The following is a 21883-nucleotide window of genomic DNA, read 5'->3' as shown; positions in this document are numbered from 1 at the left end:
TCAGAAAGCCCCTTTGAGCACAGGGCTCAAAGAATCCCCTCAGCACCGACAGTGAAGGGGCGCAGCGTGTGTCCCGCACAGTGCTTGTAGGATGGGAGCCAACCATGAGCCTCATGCTTAGAGTACATGTCATGATGAGTTTGGGTGAAGAGCCTATCAAAGAACTTGCCTCACATCGAGGTTGACCTACCATGGACTAACTCACACACTGAAGATCCCACCTGCGATGCCAGCTTCCATAATTCCTTTCTGTCTCTGTCCTGTACATGAGGCAAACTCTCTCAGAAAATCCCTGTACTCACAATCCCACATGTAAGTGAGATATGTGGAAAAAAGGATGACAGCAGCCTTCCAGTACTTAAAGAGGACTTGTAAAAAAGGGAGAGGGAATTTTTACATGGGCACATAGTGATAGAACAAGGGAGAAAGGTTGTAAACTGAAAGAGGGAAGGTTTCAATTAGATGTTAGGAATAAATTCTTCATTCATATGATTGTGAGGCACAAGCACATGTTGCCTAGAGATGTTCTGGATGCCTTATCTCTGGAATGTTCAAGGTCATGTTTGACGGGGCTTGGAGCAACCTGGTCTAGTGGAATGTGACAGGGGGTTTGGGACTAGATGATCTTGAAGGTTCCTTCCAACCCAAACTGGTCTGGGATACTGTGATATACAATGGGATGCATCAGCCAGCAGTAAGAGCAAGGGCACTCCATGAGGAAGAACAAGTTGGGAGCTGAGGATGACCACAACACAAACAGGAGTCTCACCCACAAAATACAGCCCTTGAGCAGGGGCAGTCAGAGAACAGAAGAGCTACAGGCTTCACCAGGACCCCACTGAGCACAAGGAGGTGAAATAAAAAGTCAGGTCCAAGACCAGCTCAGGAAAACCAGCAGCAATTTTAAGGACCAGGAGCTGGGAGAGGGCTTGCTGTCAAAGGAGGCTACTGGTGAAATCATCAGCCCTGCTGGCTGCTGAGGCAACACTTCTGCTTCTGCTGAAATAAGTTAAAGTAAAAAAACCCTCTTGTAGTTAATAGTCTGGCTGCTTATACCCAAGATTTTGGAGTGCGTGAGCTGGGCTGGTGATGGAAAAGGTTTAGGTGATATGACTTTAGTATGGAAACATGGAAAAGCTAGATAGTTTTCCCTAGAAAAAAATTACATAGCAAGGACTGTGGGTGCTCAAGGAAGTTTGTTACTGGATTGATGTGATCAGCAGTGGGAAAAGGCTCCATATAAAAATGGCCTGGTTTGGCAGATGTGTTTTCTAGAAAGCTAAACCTGGTTATCTTTGGTAGAAAATATCTGGAAATGTGTTCCTGCTGGCCCTCACAAATTCTTCTGGCCTTATTTATGAGGAGAGTAGGAACATGGTGAGATTGGGCAAGCAGGCTACAGGAATGTGGGAAAGGGCTGGAATATTTTGGCCGCAGAAATGAACAGAGGATGAACAAAGGATGGAGCCTGTGGTATGGGTATGTGGATATTATTGTCATAGGCAAAACTCCAACTGTTGAGGGGAGGTAAACCAGCCATCTTGGAGACAGCTCGTGTGATGATAGAGACCTTGTTACAGGATTTCATTCACTGTCTTTGTGAGTGAAGCAGAAATGGGGTAGAAATCTGTCTGCCTGCCTGCTGGTTTCACAAACCCACAGAACAGCTGAGATTGAAAGGGACCTTTGGCAGTCACCAGTCAAACCCGCTTGCTCGGGAGCATAGGCCCATGTCCAGGTGGCTTTTGAATATCTCTAAGGAGGAACACAGTTTGGGGATGGTGCAATGAGGGCACGGGAGTTTACACTTGGAGAAGACCCATGAGTTTCTTCCAATACGTGTCTTTGGCTTGGGCCTTACCAGTCCTTAATGATGGGGCAATTATTGCTTATTAGGACCTTTGGAGTGCTGGTAAGATTCTGGGGTTCCCCAGAGTAAAATAATGGCTATGAAGGAAAGCTAAATGATGCTGATGGCTTTTCTTTTTTCTGAAAATCACATGAAAAGTGTTACCTGATGCTATTCTTTAAAGTTGTCATGCAAAGACTGCATGTTTAATCTGGGAAATTCTTCCACACTGACACTCTTGAGCCCATTGCTCTTTCTGTAAATTCAGAGAGATCATCTCCCTGGCATTTTTTTAGTACTGTCCAAATCAGGTTATGTGTTTGATGATGTTTTCATCATATCAAATTACTAGCTGCAAAAGCCTTTACATCCTGTCCCTAGAACATATTTACTGTTAGGCATTGTTAGTTGTATATCTGTTTTTCATTGAGAAGTGCTTCTTTCAGAAAGGGAAAAGGGACTTCATGCCTTTGGGTGTAGCTTATAAACTTCTTGATTCCCAACCAATGTTCTTATTCAGCATCTGAGTTTGTGTCATCAGGTAGCTGTGCTTCCTGGAGGTCTTGTAACCATATAAAGACACTTACTGCTTACTTTCTGTGTGACTTTTTAAAATCCACCTGTATTCTGAATCATAGGTTATATAAATGACAGCTCTTTTATCTTGATTTTTATTTTCTCAGATTTCATTTTACCTATAGAATGGTAACTTGGAGCTTCAGATGGACTCCATTATGAATCAAATATTAATTTTTGAGAATAGCAAAAAAGCAAAGCTATGGAAAAACCTTCTTTCCCAATTTTGTTGTTTTTGATAGGCTTTTCATGCTTGGTTTCATAAAAATGCCAAGATATCAGTGGGAAATGGGGTCCCACTGATGTAAGGCTCTTTCCAGATATGTATGAGAGTGTCTCCACTGAAGTGATTATAATATAACAGCTAAAATACTTACAAAATGGAAAAAAAAAAGGAAGCATATGCTCTTTCTGGAGCTCAGGAAGTATGGGAAGACATGGCATGTGCCTCTGCCTTCCAAACACGTGGAAGAATATTTTAAAGAACTGGATATGCATGAATATTTAGGTGCCCTCAAAGCTTCAAGTCCTAGGTATGGAAGCTACAGCTTTCTTAATCTAGAGAAAACAGGTGTACAACACCAAGGGCTGATTTTCATGCTACTTCAGATCAGTAAAGTGCACAGAGTAGCAGTGCATGCAAGATGGTTGTGATAACTTCTTTTTTAGATAAGAATCATTGTTTTCTACTTAACGGATCAAACACAGGCTTTATGCAGCTACTGTGCTTGGAAGAAAGGGAACTAGTGAGGCCTTACTGCGTTCGAGGTGGCTGATTTCTTTACTAGGTGTAGAGTGCCACCTGCAGCACCAAGTTTGAAGCTGAAAATGAGGTAAATAAAGCCATATCCATAACTGAAGTGATTGTAATATTATTATTTGAGTAGTGTATGGGACAAATTAATGGGACTGAAACTGAAGAACATGAAAAAAAAAGCCATATCAAGGTGACTCTGTCTTTAAAATGACATAAGGAAATTAATGAATAATCAAAATGAAGTAAATGAATTGATAAAGTCAATACATCATTTAATAAGAAAATATATTGTTAATTTTTAGGTGGGATGTATCCAGAAATACATGTGAAAAGACATAATGAATGTCAAATATATATTGAAATTGCATTTACTTCAAGGAGTCCTTAATAGTCCTTTAAGATTCCTTAAGACACAGAAACTTAGACTTTGATTACTGTTAATTTAAAAAGTGTATTTGAAAGCATACTGTGAGTATTCATCACTGAAATGGATGGAAACTCCTTAATTCATAAGTAGTTAGATAGGATCCGAGCTTTTAAACAGATTTCAGAGTTGTTTGTCTCTGTATGTGGACAAACTACCATCCCATATTTCCATACACTTGAAATCTGAAGAAATTGAAGCCTATTACAGATCCAAGCTTTAAAGCTTGCTTTAAAAATATTTACAAATTAATTTGGAAACATCTCAAACATATTTTACACTTTAGCAGAGTAGCGCATGCAGTCATTAAAGTAATCTGCAGATGGAAGGTGATCTTTAAAAAACTCAGAAGTACAAGAAATCTGCAAAGGAGAAGGAAAAAGGCAAATGGGGGTGGTAGCTCTGGCATCTTTTCACTGATGCCTTGTAGCCATCATATCTCTGGCTTTGAATGTAAAAAATAAAGCAAGAAAAGGCACTTACATAGTAAATATGCACTGGGCTGGAGCCATGGCTCTCAGCCGCTGACAGCAGATTGCTAAGGATTTACACAGAACAGTACAAGGAAACTACCATGCTAACCCTGAAAAACCCTGGTGGCCTTGGGAATTCCTCTAAGAATTTTGTTTTAGTTACCACCAATCTGAGTTTGTTATAATATTGTTTAAAGGCCAGTGGTAATTTTTATTGTCAGGGTACAAGGACAAAGGCATTGACCTCTATTTTTAAGGCTGAATTAAATTATATATTGTTTTTTTTAGCAAGAAAAAACTTCTTTGCTGCTGTAGTCAAAGGAAAAAAAAATGGAAAGCAGGGTATGATACAAAAACACTCAGAGGTACTCAGTTTCAGGGACAAATTGCAGCTTTGAGGTTCAATGATGTTTGTAAAAGTACTTGTTGTGATCTACTAGCCTGAGTGACACTTTTTAATTTCCGTTTTTATTAAATACCCTTTGCAGGATTTTAAAAGCAAATAATACTTCTCTCCCCTGGCAATATGTCTGCTGGCTTCTAGGCTAAACAAAAAAACCCCCAAAATCCAAGATGAGAAAAACACAGTCATTAAAATCACCTTGGGAGCTAGGTGTTGTGAATAAGTCAATAGGACTCTGAAGACATCAGTGTTCTTTCGATTAGTGATTTGCTTTTTCAAATTGAGCAAAAAAAGTTGAAAACTCTAATGGAAAACTAAAATGGAAGTATAACCAATTTCTGACATATGGTTTGCTTCTAAAAATGTCATCTATTTCTTAACTTTATTAGGCACAGACAATTTAATCAAAATAAGCCAGTCATGGTTAACAAGGCTATCAAGAGTGGAAACACATTTTACAAGTTCAATTACTAAAGGACAGAATGAAGTCTTTTAGTTTCTTAATAAAGGATCTGAAGAGGTGATGTCATATTTCTCAAAGAAAAAATAGGAAAATAACTCTGTCACTCATTCTGAAAAAAGCCTTAAAACCATAAGAGTGGATTTTCAGCAAATATAAAATATTCAGCTAATACAAAGTGTAGCAGCTTGCATTTCTGTCCCATTATTAGTGGTTTTCAAATGTGAAAATTCCCACTATGCAGTAAAGGTAGAATTGCAGTGGAAGATTGGAACACGTAGATTTTCTCTTCCTGTACTTTCAATTTTAGCATAACGCTGATTTTTTATATATATACATTCATGCACTGTGTTGGGTAATATTCAAGGATTCTGAAACTGCAAATTTTGAAAGTCTAAGGTACAATAATAAAATCTAAATAGCTCGTAGTAGTGTTACAGCTCTATCTCTTACACTGCTGGTGGAAAAGAAGGGAGGACCCTTTTATCCCATGGGACCTTAGAGAGAAAAACCTAAATTTGTGATAAGGACATTTCACTTATGTCTGACTGTGGTATGGTTTGTACACTCGTCCCAAATTCCAGTTTACTCAGTGGAAAGGCCATGAGTCTGAGGTAGGCTGCGATCCCAGCAGAATTTTCTCTTTCTTTTTTCAGAAGATGCACAGTTTACAGACTGGCAAGGCAGGCTTGGGTAGCTTAAGCCACTTAGGTCCATGCACCACAGATGAGAAATAACTGATCTTTATGCCACGTGGTCTTGCCAAACCCACAACCCATCAGCAGTGGTGTCCCCATCTCTTCCCTTTTACATTACCTGAGGTACAAGGTGTTCCCTGGAGTGTGTGAGAGAAAGCCAGGCAGAGCTGCTGCAGGGAGTTTTGGCTGCGTCTCTAGGGAAAAAAACATCCCTGTGAGAGCAGCTGATTTTGACTGAGTCTTAAAATAAAAAAAATCTAGTATTAGAATCTCCACAAGAGGGCATTATTAAATATTAAAATAGCATTAGTTTCCACAGCCTGTGTGTGGAAATGCTGGTGACAATATGATTCATCAGATGCAATCTATTTTCACTCAGATTTTCATGGGGCTACCCGAGTTCTGAGATTAAAAACTCTTAAGACTGAGATAAAGGCAATAAGAGGCAGCAAATATCAGTCCTCCATGTTATCTGTAGCAAAGAATATGCATGTACTATTGCCAGCTCCCATCAACCTGATGGGACGGAAAACAAGATTATGAAATGAAATCCTGGGGGTCAATGCTCCACTAAAAATAACCCCTGCCCAGTTAATAACATGAGACTGTGCTTAATATTAGTTACCCTGTTAGAAGAGAATGGATTTACTTAGAAATATAGGTATATAGTTAGTTTGCTTGCTGGACTCACAGTCAATCAGAGGACAGCAGGAGAATTTGATCTTGTAGGAAAGGCTAGAAAAAAAAAGGTAAATGGAAGGAATAATTAGGAAAAATAGGTTGTGATGTCTGGGAGGGAATTGTAGCAAATCCTGAACAAACAATACAAAAAGGGACAAAAAACACTGAAGAAAGCTTAAGAGAAAAAATACAATGAAAATAGGTGTCCTTGGTGTTTTAGTTATTGCCAGGTACAGAGAATTGACCGTGTCCTCGACTGGCTTGTTCCAGGTGCTGTTCAGTGATGGGCACAGGCCATCTAGTCATTCTAGTCCACTCACAGCCCTGTGTCCTTCCATCCCACATGCTCCCGTTTATTTGCCAGGGCTGTGCATTTGATTGCTAGCCCTGATAGCTCAGCCATGTCAAAGGCTGTGAATTCAGACTTAAAAGAGAGAAGAAATAAACAGAAGTGATTATAATAAAGAAAAAGGGCCCCAAGTGGCTTGTGTTTACAGAGACTTTACAATTTAACCATATGGTGCATTCTGCTTGTACCAAATGCTTTTTTTCCATGCAATAAATGTTGCCTATAACCACCAAGATTCAGCCTGAGATCTGCCACAAGAGTCTTCTAAATTGCAATATCCTTTTCTCTTGAAAGAAGTCATCCAGAAAAAGTGAAGACTTGAAGCCAAATTATTTTCCCCTGCCAAAGAGTATCTATACACAGAGCAGCACTGCGCTGTGTATCTTGTTGATAGGGTGTTTTCTTCTTTAGAGTACAGTTAAAGCCACTTATGCTCACAGAACCTGAGGAAAATATTCCCCAGATCCCATATTACAATATCATTATATTCAATTGTGCAGAAACAGCTCCCTACCACACTTTGCTATTGGGTCTTTGTTAAAATACTTACATTTTTATTGCTCCCTCTCCCACCTGATTTATTTGTTTATATATTATTTTGTTAACTTGGAGGATCCAACGGCTTCTGGTGAATATATAGGACTGACTGAACTTGAAGTAATTATTTTTCAAATGAGTTTTCATGCTTGAACGATCCCCTTTTGTGAACAACTTCCTTCGGCTCTGAACTTTTTTTACATAAAACACATTAGAAAAACAACTTGCAAGAAATGATCACACCCTTCAAAACTGCTCTTCTAATAATGCTTCTAACAAATTTGCTGTGAGGAATATTGTTAATATTCTTCTGAAAGAATTAAAGTGTATAAACCAAACAGGGTCTGTTTTTTAATGGGAGGGGAAGGATAACACTTAGAAACCCTGTGTGCTCCTAAAGGACTGAAGGTGGGAGAAGAGATACTTTCAGCACCTGTAAGGAAAAGATGGGGCTGGATCCAGCCGGAGAAGTAATCATCACCTTGATTGTAAGCAACCAAGAATGGGTCAGGAAAAAATTAAATCGCTTTAATTCTAGAAGAGTAGCAGAAGGCAGAAGCACCTGGGCCTTCTCCCTCCAGATAACCTGAAGCATCTGGTGAGCTCTGACCACAACTCGTGATCAGCTGGAGAAGGTCTCCAAGGGCGCACTGGACTGCCCCGAGCCAGGGACTACAGTCCTGCTCATCACTGCTATCCTTCCCCAGGACTACTTGAAAATACATTAAAAAGCAAATGTATTCTGCTTGCTTTTGCTGTTCTTGCACAATTTCTGGTGCTAAACATAGCACCTCCATCTTCCCCGGATCTCTAAAGTATCCACAATTTAAAAAGAAAATCAAGTAAATTTTCCTCTTTTTCCTTTCAAAATATGCATGTTCTCTCAGTTCATCTTTTGTGATATCAAATGGTGAAATTTTTCATTCATGTATTAGAGGGATTTTTCCACATGTAACACATTGCAAAGATTAAAATGATTCTGCAAGGTTTCTAGTATTGTGGCAAGGAACATTTTACCTTTGCAAAGGCAAATTCTAGCTGAGTGCTGGGATTTGCTACTTATTTCTTCTAGTTGTGGCAGCAATCATATTAAACTCACTTTTAATATGGAAATACTTCCATTTGTGTCCAAACTTATTTGTGATTATTTTACCATCTCTAAGCACCACTCCATGTAGTGGTACCAAAAGTAACAGAAGAAAGCAAGAAATGGTTCCAGAAATTATATTAGGTACCTGACCCTTCACTGCTTTTTGCCTATTCATTGCTTACACATAGAAATATTAATATTTTCCCTTCAATTTGGAATTACTCAAGTATAAATTTAAGTTAATGCATGTAGGACCCCAGAGTGCAGTATTTCTCTGCCTGTTTTGAAGTGTTCTACCCCCCTGGACAACACTGGTTTTGGCCTTCGTCCTTGGAGAAAATTGCCTACCCTCTGGGAAGCATTAGAATCTACACTGGTGTGAACTAGGTGATAGAATACTATGTAAGATTGTAACAGAGTGAAAAATTTAGAAGATTTGGGTTTGTTAATATAGTAAATAGATAAAAGCAAAAAAACTTCAAAATGGAGGATTGTTGTTGTTCTCCAGACTTTCTTCTTCTTCTACTACTCCATAATCTGCAGTAGAAGTAGTTTGGGATGATTGGATAGAGAATTCCACAGTTCCTGTCTACTTCACTAGACGAATTCTTATACATTGGTAGAAAAGTAAAAATAATGTACGTTTTTAGTACATATTGGTTGTTTTAGTACAAATTGGTTGATTTACCTTTAAAAGACTGTGTAAATCTTGATAAGGGGGCTTTCTCCTGCATTCTCTGCTCTGTGCTATGTCTGGGTCATGTTAAGTGGCTCTATTTCTCTGATAAGACTTAATAAACAACTATCTGAAAGCAGCGAAGGCTGAATGTCTGTTCGCCTCCCAAACTCCTGGCAAAGACTCTGAATTTCTCCCTCATCAGGGGAGGTGTAATTACAGCATGGTTAGTGTCAAACGCACAAATATTTTCAGAGCAGAAAGACGCTAGGCATTTGCTGCATGAGCCTTCTTGTCAGCTTTGCTAAGGAAGCCAGTCTATGGGAGTGCAATGATGCGCAGTTTTACTGAGAGTGGCTGTATATGGGCCCATTTGGTGCCCTTGGGTATTTTCTGGGCCTATCCTAAAACTTGTGATCTGAACATAAGATGTGTGTATGTACAAGGATATTAGCAAAAACATTGGAGTTGGATTGTAAGAGGAAACTGTTATTTGTTCACTGTACAAGCTAGAAATTGGAAAGGACAGGAGTCACCAAATGAAAAAGAAGAGTAGTCTAAATTGCAGGACATGGACTGGGAAATGAGCTTAGTCTCTATTTTGTTTGTTGTAGCCAGGAAGGCCAGAAACAAAATTCTGAGTTGTTTCTGAGGATGTATCTTCAGCAGAAGATGAGAGCTGGGGTTGATTCAAACAGTTTTTGATTGAGGAAGAAGGGGAAAGGTTTAGTTTTGACCAGATATTTGATTGTATTTGACTGTAAAAGGCTTAATTAAAAAGTGAGAAACCACAGCAGTGACAATAGGTGGCAGTGTTGTCTCAGAAAAACCCATTTCTTATATTTTTGCTTTTGCTTGGATTTCCACTTTTGAGGGGAAGGGAGGGAATAATAGCCCTCTTTTGCCATGGAGAGCATCAGGAGTCAGGAGTCAAGATTATTACTAGCTTTCATCTGAGGTTAATTTTCTTCCCAGCTTTTTTTTTGTCATCATCTTGAAGATTTGTGTGAAGATCTCCTATTTGGAATTGACCTTGAATCGTACAGTTACAAATGCAGACCAAAAGGTAGTTTTTAATACTTGGTCTATATTCTGGGATTTGAAAGCCTACGGGGCTCAATGAGCTGGAAAGAAATTCAATTGATTAAGGGATGAGTTGAAGTTGTTTAGGATGCTCTGCCTGCCTGTCAGCTCTTCTGGTGATTCCTTAAGGTTTCATATTTCCTGGCTTTGCAAGCAGCAATCTCTTCTCCCCCGCTGCAGTGTGAGACCTTGCATGCAGCAGCAGTGGGAAATGTCACCAGGCAGATGAACAAAACTACTCACAAAGTTGGTAACACCTGAGAAACAACTCTGCCTTCCAGGCTCACAGAAGTAAAGCTTTCCCTGTTCTTTTAGTTACAGGCAAAAGGAAAGTGATGTTCTGCAGCTTTGAATAGGGTTCAAGGCATCTCAGCTCCTCACGCTATCACAGATGTTTTCTCGTTTGACCTCTGGCAACTTGCCTAATCTTCCCCTCTGCTGCTTAGCCTGTACAATGGAGATAGCAGTTTAATTTGCCTGACTTCGGGGTAATGCTTGTCTCTCACTCTGCTGTCCTCTGCTAGAGGAGTTCTGATATTGAGTTAAACTTTCAGTTGTGTAATACAAATAAAATTAGCTGTATCTGTATAAGGGTTTCCAGGTTTGAGGGGAGCAATAGAAGCAGAGTAAAGGTAGCATGTGGGTGAAATCACCTAATACAAAGTACTTCAGTGGACCAGGACCAGACTGGAAACCAGCAACTAGACACCTGACCCAGAATATGGAAAGATCTAGATTAAATTTTCTCCACTGCCAGAAAATGTTTAAAGTTTCCAAATTACCTGAAAGAGCATTGATTTGTAGGAAATGGGCTATTTATGGGAAAACGAGCTTGGAATCTTCTCATATTAATTTTGTGCATGAAAGAGTGAAAATCATCATATACTTACATACTTAGATCACTCAGATGAGTAATAAGAATTGCAGCACAGTTTTTACCGGCTCAGGCTGATGTAGGGAGTGCTGCTTGTGGATAGGTAGCAAAAACACCCAGACATGGTTGAAACTGCCCTTTGTTATCTCTCCCAGGGCAAAAAACTCGGCCTTGATTGCCTTTCCCTGCTAGTTTGCTGCACAAAGCTATATTGGGTAAGCCCCCTTTTTTCTTCCCTGAAGAATTTGGGCATTCAAATTCTGCGTGGATTTTTTTTTCCCCCTCTATATTACCACTGGAATCTTTTTGCTGGGCACCTCCTGGGTTTGGGCTAGAGTCAAGGTGCAGTCTCCAACATTGCCTCAGGTATACGAGAACCTCTGCTTTCAGTGGGCATCCTGTTCTGCGTTCCCTTCTTGGTACTAGATCTGCAGAGGGTGTAGAAAGCCCAGGTATCGATGCTGCTGATGGGGGATGGCTGATGCTCAGCTGCAGACATTGAACATGTTTGGACTCTGAATCCTATGGTGAATTTAGGTAAAAGAGGTCTTGCTTCAGTGACTGAGCTGAAAGTTGTAAACTGTCACTCTGCTCCTGTTGTGAAGAACTGCTGATACGTGTGGCTAAAAATTAGGCTTCTCATATGTTTCCCTCTCAGACTCTTGAAGCTGCTTGGTGTGCAGTGGGAATTAAGTCTCCCTGTTGACATAATAGTTGTGAAATACCACCCTGTGAAACTTATTTGCTATGCAGTTAGATGGATTCTGGAAAATAATTGAGCTTTTCTCTGGCTGTAAGTATGTGCACTGGCTCCTACTGCGATAACTACTGATCTTGGAAATGCTTGGCTTGGGGAACTGGTGTGCCTTGGTGGAGAGAGCTGACACTGGTATCACCCACAGGTTCCATCCTCTGGATCCTTTGTTATCAATTGTGCTCTGTAGAAAAGAGGTGTGCATGAATGTAAATGCCTTTATGATTCTATGAAAATAGCTCCTCAGTAGGTCACTGCTGCAAAGGAGGGAATTTCTGTGTGCTAGGTCCCTGACAGATAACCTAGGAAAATAAACCCAGAATAAATATGGAGAACAGAGTTATTCTAGCAACTCTGAACAGCAGTGAAATGTGGAATGCTGTTAGAAGAAAAGAATCACTTCTTAGCTCATAATTTTGGGTAGCTGTGGTATTTTAGATATAGTATGATTATTATCCAGACTAACAATTTTTCTCCATGCCTGATTCTCATGGAAACTGTATCTCCTACTGGAAGGAGTCCTGAATATTTGCTTTCTTTGTATCTGCCCTTCCTGAAGTCTGTAGGGGTTCACTGAATAATGACTGTTTTCAAGAGCCCCTGAAATACGAAAATGCTTAAATCCCACACCACTTTCAAGAGGAGTTAAGTACCTAAACATATGTGGGTATCTGGGTTCTCAGAATAGTATTTTTTTATTAAAAATCCCAGATATAAATATTCAGTTTTGAATTAATATGAAACTAAGAGGAAATATATGGTTATTGTCTGAATTATTATAATATATAGCACATAATATATTAATCTGTATGCTATAATTCATGTTTTTATTATAATTGCATATGAATTATGAATATGGTGTGGTATGAATGAATATGAAATCTATGGTTAAATTTGCACCAAGCTCCACTAAGTTAGATAGCTGTAGAAGAAAGAGATGTCTTTACCCTATTCCAAGCAGGAATGAGGTAGCAGAAGATAAACCATGAAAGCAGTTATTCTCTGGTTCTTATTTCCTCATCCACTGCTATTTAGTTTGTGCTGCTGCATTTCTCACCATGGAGTGGCTATTTGCAGAGGATGAGCTGTCTTCCTGAACTATTTTCTTCTAAAGCACTATCAAAAGTAAATGGAGATGGGGAAGGCTCTCCCACATGGGGCCTTCTACAAAAATACTGTCAGCTATTGAGATGAGTTAGATACTTGAGCCAGCTATGGGAACTTGGATGTGTACTACATATTCCTGCTGCATGAACAATTTTGTGGGGTATTTTAGCAGTAGGAGAACAGGAGGAAGACACCAAAAAGGTGAGCTTGCTAAAACCTCCCACCTCGCAGCCTTCAAAAATATTACTCCAAATAATTAAAATTGTCTGATAGTCAGCAATAAACAAATGAATTATTCCTTCAATGTTCATGTCAGTCCATCATGTCTGCATTCTTTTGCATTATTTCTTTAAGAACAAATTATTCTGCTTTCTGTTTACATATGAAGTCTGAAATTGTGTTTACCATATCTGTCAGAGCTGGCCTGGAGCACTTCCAGTCCTGTCTAAAGTCTTGATATATAAAGGAGAATGTAACTTTATTATACTTTTCTCAGTAGAGACAAACACCATTATTGGTTTCCTTCTATGTTCCTTTTGGGTTTTTTAAGCTGGGGAGTGGGGAAAAAAGGAAAACCAAACTTTTAATAGCAGACTACATTATGATGTATATTAAAGGCGTACCATTCCTGTGTTAGTATCTGTTTTATTACTAAAATCTAGTCTTGCAAGAGCTAAATAAAGTATTCATTATATTTCCTTCCCCTAATACTTAGAAATATTGGTAAATGATAGAAATATTCCCTTGTGTAGATCATACTGCTAGCTGCTAAAGCCTGAAAATCTACTAAATCTTTACTCTTAAGAAAAGTAGCATTGTACTTAAAGCAGTAAGCCTTTAACTGTAATCTTCCCTCACTTATCCCTCACATGGCCTCACATCCCTGTGGCCCCAAGTTACACCATGACAACTTACTGTACTTGGGAAAAGTAAAATAAATAAGTTCAGTATACTTCTGTCTATGTGCAATTACTGTATTGAGGCAATTGTCAGCAAAAAATACCGACAGATGGTGAACCTTTAACTGATTTCTCTGTGAGTAAAACTTGGGGCAGATTTGGTCAAATACATTTATATGTGCCTGTATTTCAAGAAGTTAAGAGGAAAAAGAGAAATATTATTATAAGCTAAGTGAACTTTTCTGAACTTGACTTTTAAAGCTTTATCTTAGGTCCAAGCAAAACCACAACTAAATATTTGGTCTGAACTAGCCTATTTCAAGTGCAAATACTGATTCTTTCATATCTCCACATGTCCCTTTGTTCCTGATCTAATGTGCATTTCCTGTCAAATTACTTTCGGCTTAACATCTGATTACCAATGGTCCTTTCAGTATCAAATCGATTACTGATCAGAGGTATAGGTTGGCTAAATTCTGTAGAAATCTGCCTAGGAGACCTTGCTGTGAGCATTTAGGTGGGAAGCCTGAGTGCTGAAATAGCTATTTCTTTCATTAATATTTAAGAACAGTCTTAGAGGCTGTCATAGCTATACAAAGTAAGTAGCTAAAGCTGTAATTTCAAGTCTAAAATATATCCAAATACATTTTCAGGAGAAACTGCTCTCAAACATGGAGTGTGTGTACAAGCCGGGTTATGTTGCCTGTCTTCTGCAAATACAATCTTTTTCCTTTCCATGCTGTTTCCAGTTCCTGTTTCTCCTGTTTGCTTATGACTTGGGGGTGTCATTTCAATGGCGTAAGCATTTAATGTGAAATGATCTTCAGCATTTTGTAGAAGCAGAGGTGGTGACACTGGAACTGAGCTAGCCTGCCTCTAAAAGATAAAGTTTTAATGAAAGAAATACTGTAATTGCCACGTCAGTCCAAAAGTACCAAGAAGTTGTTTCAGTTGTTAAATGCTGTATTTAAGAGTACAGATGGGGAAGATTGTTTTTGTTGCTGCTTTGGACAGCCTTAACAAGCTACCTATTTTCCTGCATCCCAGACCTTATTCTTCCGAATGCTTTTGAGGAAGTATGAGACTGTTGCTTTTATATTTCATTTCCTCCTCCTGCCCTGTATTGGCTGAGAAGAAAAATGGATTTCCTAATGGGCTAAAGTGAGAAGGAAAAGAGAAAATATGATTCAGGAACCAATCTTGCTGTTTGTCAAACTTAGTAAAATCATTTTAAGTGGCCTCATGTACGGATGCATGCAGATACCAAATTACTGTTTTGCTCAGTGCTTGCTTTTTGGGTCACCAGGTTTGGAACTCTGTAGACTTTATCCTTGAAACAAGCCTCTGAGCCAAATGCAGAAGTTGTGTACTAAGTGTGATGGAGTTGTTAATTATACTGTAGCACACACAGAGTTATTTAAGTTCCCCATGTGACTGAGAGGTGAGGTACTGAAAAGGAGCATTTTATTTTGCAGGATTATTTTAATTTCCTTGTTGTAAATAACAGCCCAGGTTCCATCAAGAAAGATGCTCACAGTTGGGTTCTTCCATGTTTTCAAAGTCTGCTCTTTCCCACTGTTTCCTAAACAGCTACTCTTTGAGGGCTTTCTTGAGCACCTGTGCAAGAAAAAGGAAAAGCTGATTTGAGATTTAGTTTCCTGTTCAGTGGGGAATGGCAGTGACAGGATGGGAGGGGGGAAGAGGGATTAGTCCTTCTCACTATGGAACTAATGAAAGTATGCTTCTCCATGAAAGAAATTTGTTCTGCTTTGAAGTCAGTGGAAGGACTAATGATATGGAGGAGTTGACTAGTGATGTGTAACACCATGCAAATGTCTGTATTTTAATCTTTATACTGAAAGTAATTAGTGCCTTCTGTCTTGTCTTCCAAGGAGGCATTTTTCTGCCACCTGCTGTGGATATTGTTCCCAACGCATCCCAAGTACACATAGTACTTCATCCTAACATAAAGACCTTTGGTCTGAGCATGGTGCCTGCAGGCATAAATTCCAGTATGTCCAACTTTTCCTTACAGAAGAGGGTGTGAGCAGGGCTAACAATATTCTGAAGGAAGCAAATTTCCAAAGGAGTGCATTTTCAGAGTCTTTCGGGTATTTATTTTCTCTTTTGTGGAGATAGCTTATGCCAGTCAGATGGTTTAAAGTCTTCTGGGACCACTAGACAAGGAAAGAAACTCTTTCATACCAGTTTTGAGGAAAATCATCTGAAGTAAAAGTCAAAAAGAGGCACTACAATGCAAAGTGTACTAGTGGTGCTTCTGGCACACTGTGCTGCTTTAGCCAAATAGATGGATGCCTGCTGACTGTCATTTGTCAAAGCATTCCCTCTGTTCCCTTCACCTCTTCCTTCCCCGTTGGAATAACTGTGGAATTACTTCTTCATTTTTATTTTGCTTTTTGATGAAGGCATCAGTAACAGTTCACACTGAACCTTTTTTAAAACAATTCTACTACATATCTGTGTCTAGGGGGGATAGAGAATGATTTTACACATGTATAGATATACTGCTTCTGGTTTTCTTAAAAAGTGAACTTCTGCACTGGCTTCCTCTGAAAGCCTTGCTTTCCTTTTTCTAGTACAAATTCCAAATAATTCTATATTGAATTGAAACTCTCAGCTGGGCCTAAGTTCAAGCAGGTTTATGAGACTGTCTTTGTCATATAAAAAGCTTTAGGCAAAATTTTAGTGTTTAAACTTCACCCACAATGGGGAAAGAAGAACGAATTCAGAAAATCTAATTGCCTTAGCAAAAACTGAGGAGCCAAGGAGTACTTTGGAGTTAAAGCAATCAAAGAAGGATGACCCATTTTCTTAAAGAACCATAGACCCTATGCTGATGGGCACTATAGAAAAGTTTTATATAGTTTTTGCTGGTTTTTTTTGCTTACAGCTGATTTCAGCCATCTTCTTCCTTTCCCCGCCTTTTCTGTAGTGGACAAATGATGCAAGTCTTCTTGATGATTACTTTTTGAAATACTACTTTTTCATGCATTTCAATATATGTTTTAAATAAACACATTAGTATTACAACTGAGAGTTGTTAATGCCAATTTGTGCATGGAAAGCATGCTCATCCTAGGCTCTGAAACATTCATTTTTCTCATAAGCTGTAAATGTTGCCTCTTGATATTTTACTGGGAATAGTTTGCTAGCCTTTAGACATTATGTATGCTTGTCTAGGACTCCTTCTAGCAAGATCTGTGTCAGAGAAATCACTCATTCCTGGAAACTTCCAGCAGCCTCAAAGGAACAGGGAGCAGATTTCACATATTTCAGTCAGGAAAGCAAGGTCAGGAAGGAAACAAACAAACTTTGTCCTAGTTTCCAATTGCTACTGATGTGAACATAGTGTGGTGCTGGAGAGAGGTAGTATACTTACAGAAGAGGCATCTTGCAGGTATCTGTCAGCTCATTGTTCCTGCCTGCAGTGGCCAGTCCAGTGGAGTACAGAAATGGAGCTGTCTTTCCCAGCACAAGAGAGAAACAAGAGTTGCTCTTGAAAATGGCAGCTGGAGTGTTGCACTTGAGGATGCACCCTGCATACCATATTTGGATGGTGGTATGTTGTAGGCATTTATTCTCCATCTAACAAGGAAGACAAGTGACTGCCTAAAGCCCTTCCTACAACCCAGGCACTGGGAAGTCTGGCTGGGCAGCAGATGGGAGTCAGATATCTGCAGCCCCACTGCACCTTGCTGTTATTGGGGTCTTCAGCTCCTGTGAGAATGATGACATCAGCCTCTTGCTGACACCTGACAAATCACTTCTGTAGGTTATTCTCATTGAACTTGGCTTGCTGGCCACCATGGAAGCTACTTTCCTTCTGCAGGAAGGGCTGGGAGCACCTACACTGCACACAGTCTCAGTTATGCCATGTTTCCCTTTGGGTTCTGTACCACTTTCCCACTGAAACGTTACTCCAGGCTCTCGACCATGGCTGGGAGAGTTACCAGCTGTACCAGCACTCCTGTGCTATGTGCTTTAAGATCTGGGCATCTTGTAGGAGCTCCTCCAGGCCTGGAGCCAGCTATGTGTGCTCAGCAGTGGGTGTATGGCCATCCCACTGTGCTCCAGGAGCTTGCACTAGCCAGGGGCAGTGCTGTGCTGCTGGCTGGCATGCACACAGTCCAGAGAGGGAGACTCTAACTTTTCTGCCTCTGGGGCTCTTCAATCGGTAGAAGTGGTGCAGAGGTGATGCAATCAGTTTTCCCAATTAAAACTACTTTGAAGCCATTATAAAAACTTCTGAAAAAAATTCCTGATTGCTCTTCAGGGTGTAAGTGAATGTCCTGTTTCCCAGGAACGTCACTAAATTGAGACTATTAATCTAAGTTCTTTTTGTTTCTCTGACCCTTGATTTAATAAGTCTTTTCCCCTCAGAGCATCATCTATGGATACAAGTTTCATACTGCTCCCTTGGACATGACTGTTTGCCACCTGTTCTTCAAATCAGAAAGCAGAGAGATTGTGGTTTTGCCTTACAGAACTAGAACTAAAATTTAAGGCTGCTGCCAGAGTTGTAGCAAAACATCTTGTCATGTGTGGGTATTCCCCTTTGTTGTGGCTGAAGCCAGGACACCCTTCCACCACACAACCCATTTTCCCACAACTCACCTGCTAGTTGAACTGGCAAGACTTGATATATTTCCTATATTTCCTTTTGTTGGCACTCCTGTACTAACAATGTCTTTTAAGGCGAGGTGTCATGTATGGGTCCCCTCATGTGGTGTCTATTCCCCCATCACCCCAGTTCTCTGTAGCTCTGCCTGTTTCCAAATATGCCAGACTGAACTCATTTGCTTTGCTATGAGTTCTTAGCACTGGGGACAGACACATGTGATGATGCATAGGGCATACCTTAGGTTATATGCAGAAATGTAAACTCCTGCTGCTGTCATGATTCCTCAGATTAAATGTTCAGGAAATCCAATTAAAGCATATGTCCACACAGCTTGCAATTTCAAGATTACAAACTATGTTCACAGATAGAGAAACCTAATGCACAATCCCATCCACTCCTGTAAATGTTAAACATCTGAAAATATTTGTGTGGCTAACAGAATTGTAAATCTGCCAAACTTCCCATTTTTCACTCTTGCTGCCAGTAAATAATTTGTTGCAAATGTGAGACTGAATTCAGATCCTGCTTATGACTGGCACGAAGATGGGGGTGATAAAAGGGTAGATTCCACAGTTGTCTTGAAGCAGTGGGTGCTGCTAGGAGCAGCAACAAATGTGAACATTTCAAAAAGCAAACCTTGTCACATACAGTGCGTACCTGCTGAGCATCACTAAAGTTACAGAGCTGTCCATCCACAGGATGGTTCTTTTACACTCCCCTGTTTGCTGGGTGTGACTGTCTTGTACCTGTTCTAGTCCCAAAATTCATGATAAAGGCACTGCTGTAGGTTTTGTGTACTGTAAGGTGCCAAATGGGAGCTAGAGTGCAAATTTTATCAAGGCTACTCTCTAATAAACTCTCTACTCTCTTTTCATCACTATCAGGTGCTGAAAAGTCTGAATATGTTATTTCCTGTTCTTATTAGAAACAATATGGCAAAACCCATGTAAACAAAAAATTTCATTTGAACTTGATGAGAACCCCAATTTAACCCCAATGTTTTTTCTTCAATAGCATTTAAGGCAAGAAATTTACATCTTTTGCTCAATATATTTAATTTGTTCCCTCAACTAGTTCTAGTACATGGAAACCAGTGAAACTAAGATTATGAAAACAAAACAAGCAATGTATTTGAGTTGACAATTACAGAAAAACATGCAAACAAGCAGAAGGAACTTAAGAGCACCTGTCTGAAATATGAGGTCTTTATTTCTTGATTTTGTTCAACCTTGTCCTTTCCTGTTTTCTCTCTTGTGTGAAAACACCAGTTAACAGACTCCTGGTCTTTTTAGGAGATGACATAAGGGCCCAGAATGAATTTCTCTCCCTGCCACCCCACAACACTAATGTCTTTACTTTGTGCGGACCTGTTTGTTAGTCAATTTTCAACACTTCTTGGATCATAGTGAAGCTATGGTGGAACAGGAGTAAATTTAAACCTGTGGAAAACTGTCAGATCAGATTCCTAAACAAATCCCCCACTTGAGATAGTTATTTACATTATAAAGTTGCTGGCTGGTGACTGGTGACTACTCCTTACATTCAGCATATGAACAATACCTCCTAGTGATGCTGGAAAAAAGGCAAGGCTTGTAGGATGACCAACTCTGTGTGACTTTCATTCAAAGACTCCATTTTCTTTCCAAATGGATTATTTCCCTTTTTTCCCTCTCTCTTCCCAGACCCTTTATAGCATTTAAGAATGAGAGAAATAAATACTAGTCTTGGAACCACCTTCTCCAGTACCCATGTGAATTAAGAGCAATGCAGAGTCAGTAAAAGAAACTGAATCCCAATTCTCCAGCACCTTTATGCCTTTGCAGAGACATCATCTATGCAGATACCTCGCTAGTTCCTTGTTGCTGTATTTACCCTGTGCTGTAACCTCATGGAACTGCTACCACACTGTCTGCAGGTGCTGGGTTTCTGACACCGCAGCATCACAGACCTGCTGGCTGGAGTACTGACTTGATTGCCTGCCTTCCCTCTAGGGAGAAAGTTTATAGCCTCCTGCCTATTTGTAACATGGCAGTTTAGAAATGCCAGAGACTGGAAATTGGACCAAATGTGCCGTTCATAGAGTTACAAATGGGAATCATTTAACGCTAAAAACATCTCCTGCTTTTCCTCCCCTCTCTCTTTTCTAAAGGTCAAGGTATTTGTATAGAAACATTAAGCCAGCTGTAGAGAGGTTGCAAGACCATTCCAGCTACACTGTGATGTGATTTTTATCTCCCACCCTAACAGGGAATGTCAGTCATAATTAGTGTTACACATAAATTTCTCACTGGGATTCAGGTTTCACATGATTAGGAACTAAACTATGTAGAGTGCTGCTCTTCTGACTCTGTAGTTTCAATTAACAGATTCAGCGATGGAAAACCACGGCGAGACATAATGGCTGAGGTCAGAGAGGTTATCTTTTTTTACAGCAGTTGTCATCTTAAATGAGAAAACACAAACAAAAGAGGGTTTCATTAACCCAACTAAGGAAATGGCTGCCATAGATAGTGTGTCAGCAGGAAAAGCATGACTGGGACAAAATCCTTTCCATGGCCTTGGTCACTGCTATGATCATCTTAATCCTCAGTGGATATGGTGACGATGTGCAGTACAAGCCTGCTGTAGCCTAGCTCTGTTTCACTGATGAAGCATGTAAGCAGACTTTCACTGATCTGATCAGTGCTCTTGCTGATCAAGAAACTCTCGTTACTTTAGAGCAAAGCATAAGAAAGCCAGAAGATTAAATAAATACTGCAGAGTGCTGGGCAGAGACAGAAATCCACCACTGTAGTCCAGGAAAGTGACCCTGGATTTCTTCCTTTTCTTTCAAGGGGCCTTAGAGCGCAGGAATCCCATCCTAAGAAATATTCAAAGGATAGAGTATTCAAAGGAGTAAAAGAAAGAAAAAAATACAATTACAGGGCTGGCATAAGCATTGGAAAAGTAGCTCTGCTTGGGGTAGGAGACTATCAGCAGTGGCAAGGCACATGGACATGCTCCATGCTTGATCTTTGTCTGGATTTTGGGGAGCTGTGTGGGGTGACTGCCACAAAGAGATATTATTATGGAACTGACTCACTGTTGGAAATGGTGATTGCCAAGAAATAGAAAACTTCCAAAGAAAGATCACTCAACCTGCAACTTGGGCATAAAGATGCTGACTTGACCCTAACATCAAAATCTATCAAGAAAGGCCTGATCTTATGGAGGAACAAATGTATTCTACTTCTCATGTCTGTTTTCACAGCATGGAATTCTTCTAGGGGTCAGGAACATCTGCCTGACATTTCTGCTTCTCTCTTTTCCTTCAGGAGAGCAGGAGTGTGCTGGCTGGAGGGAAGGGATATTCATATCTTCCAGGAGTTGCTTGATCTAAGTACATGAGTTAAAAGGCTATGCAAATATGTCCTACAGATGCTGTCTGTGTGCTATTTGTAAGGTCTTAGACCATCAGGGAAGAGCTGGGAGTAGTTTCTTGTTCAATAGTCTCCTCACTACACACACAAGAAGGCTTTGGATATATCTGCCTTCAAAAATCACTTGTAGGT

This window comes from Corvus kubaryi, unplaced genomic scaffold (genome assembly GCF_017639235.1).
Source record: "Corvus kubaryi isolate FWS band 111438036 unplaced genomic scaffold, C.kubaryi_AGA036_p1.0 68, whole genome shotgun sequence".
NCBI classification, from domain to species: Eukaryota; Metazoa; Chordata; class Aves; order Passeriformes; family Corvidae; genus Corvus; species Corvus kubaryi.
The sequence above is the reverse complement of the archived record's forward strand: the minus strand, read 5'-3'. Positions refer to the sequence as shown.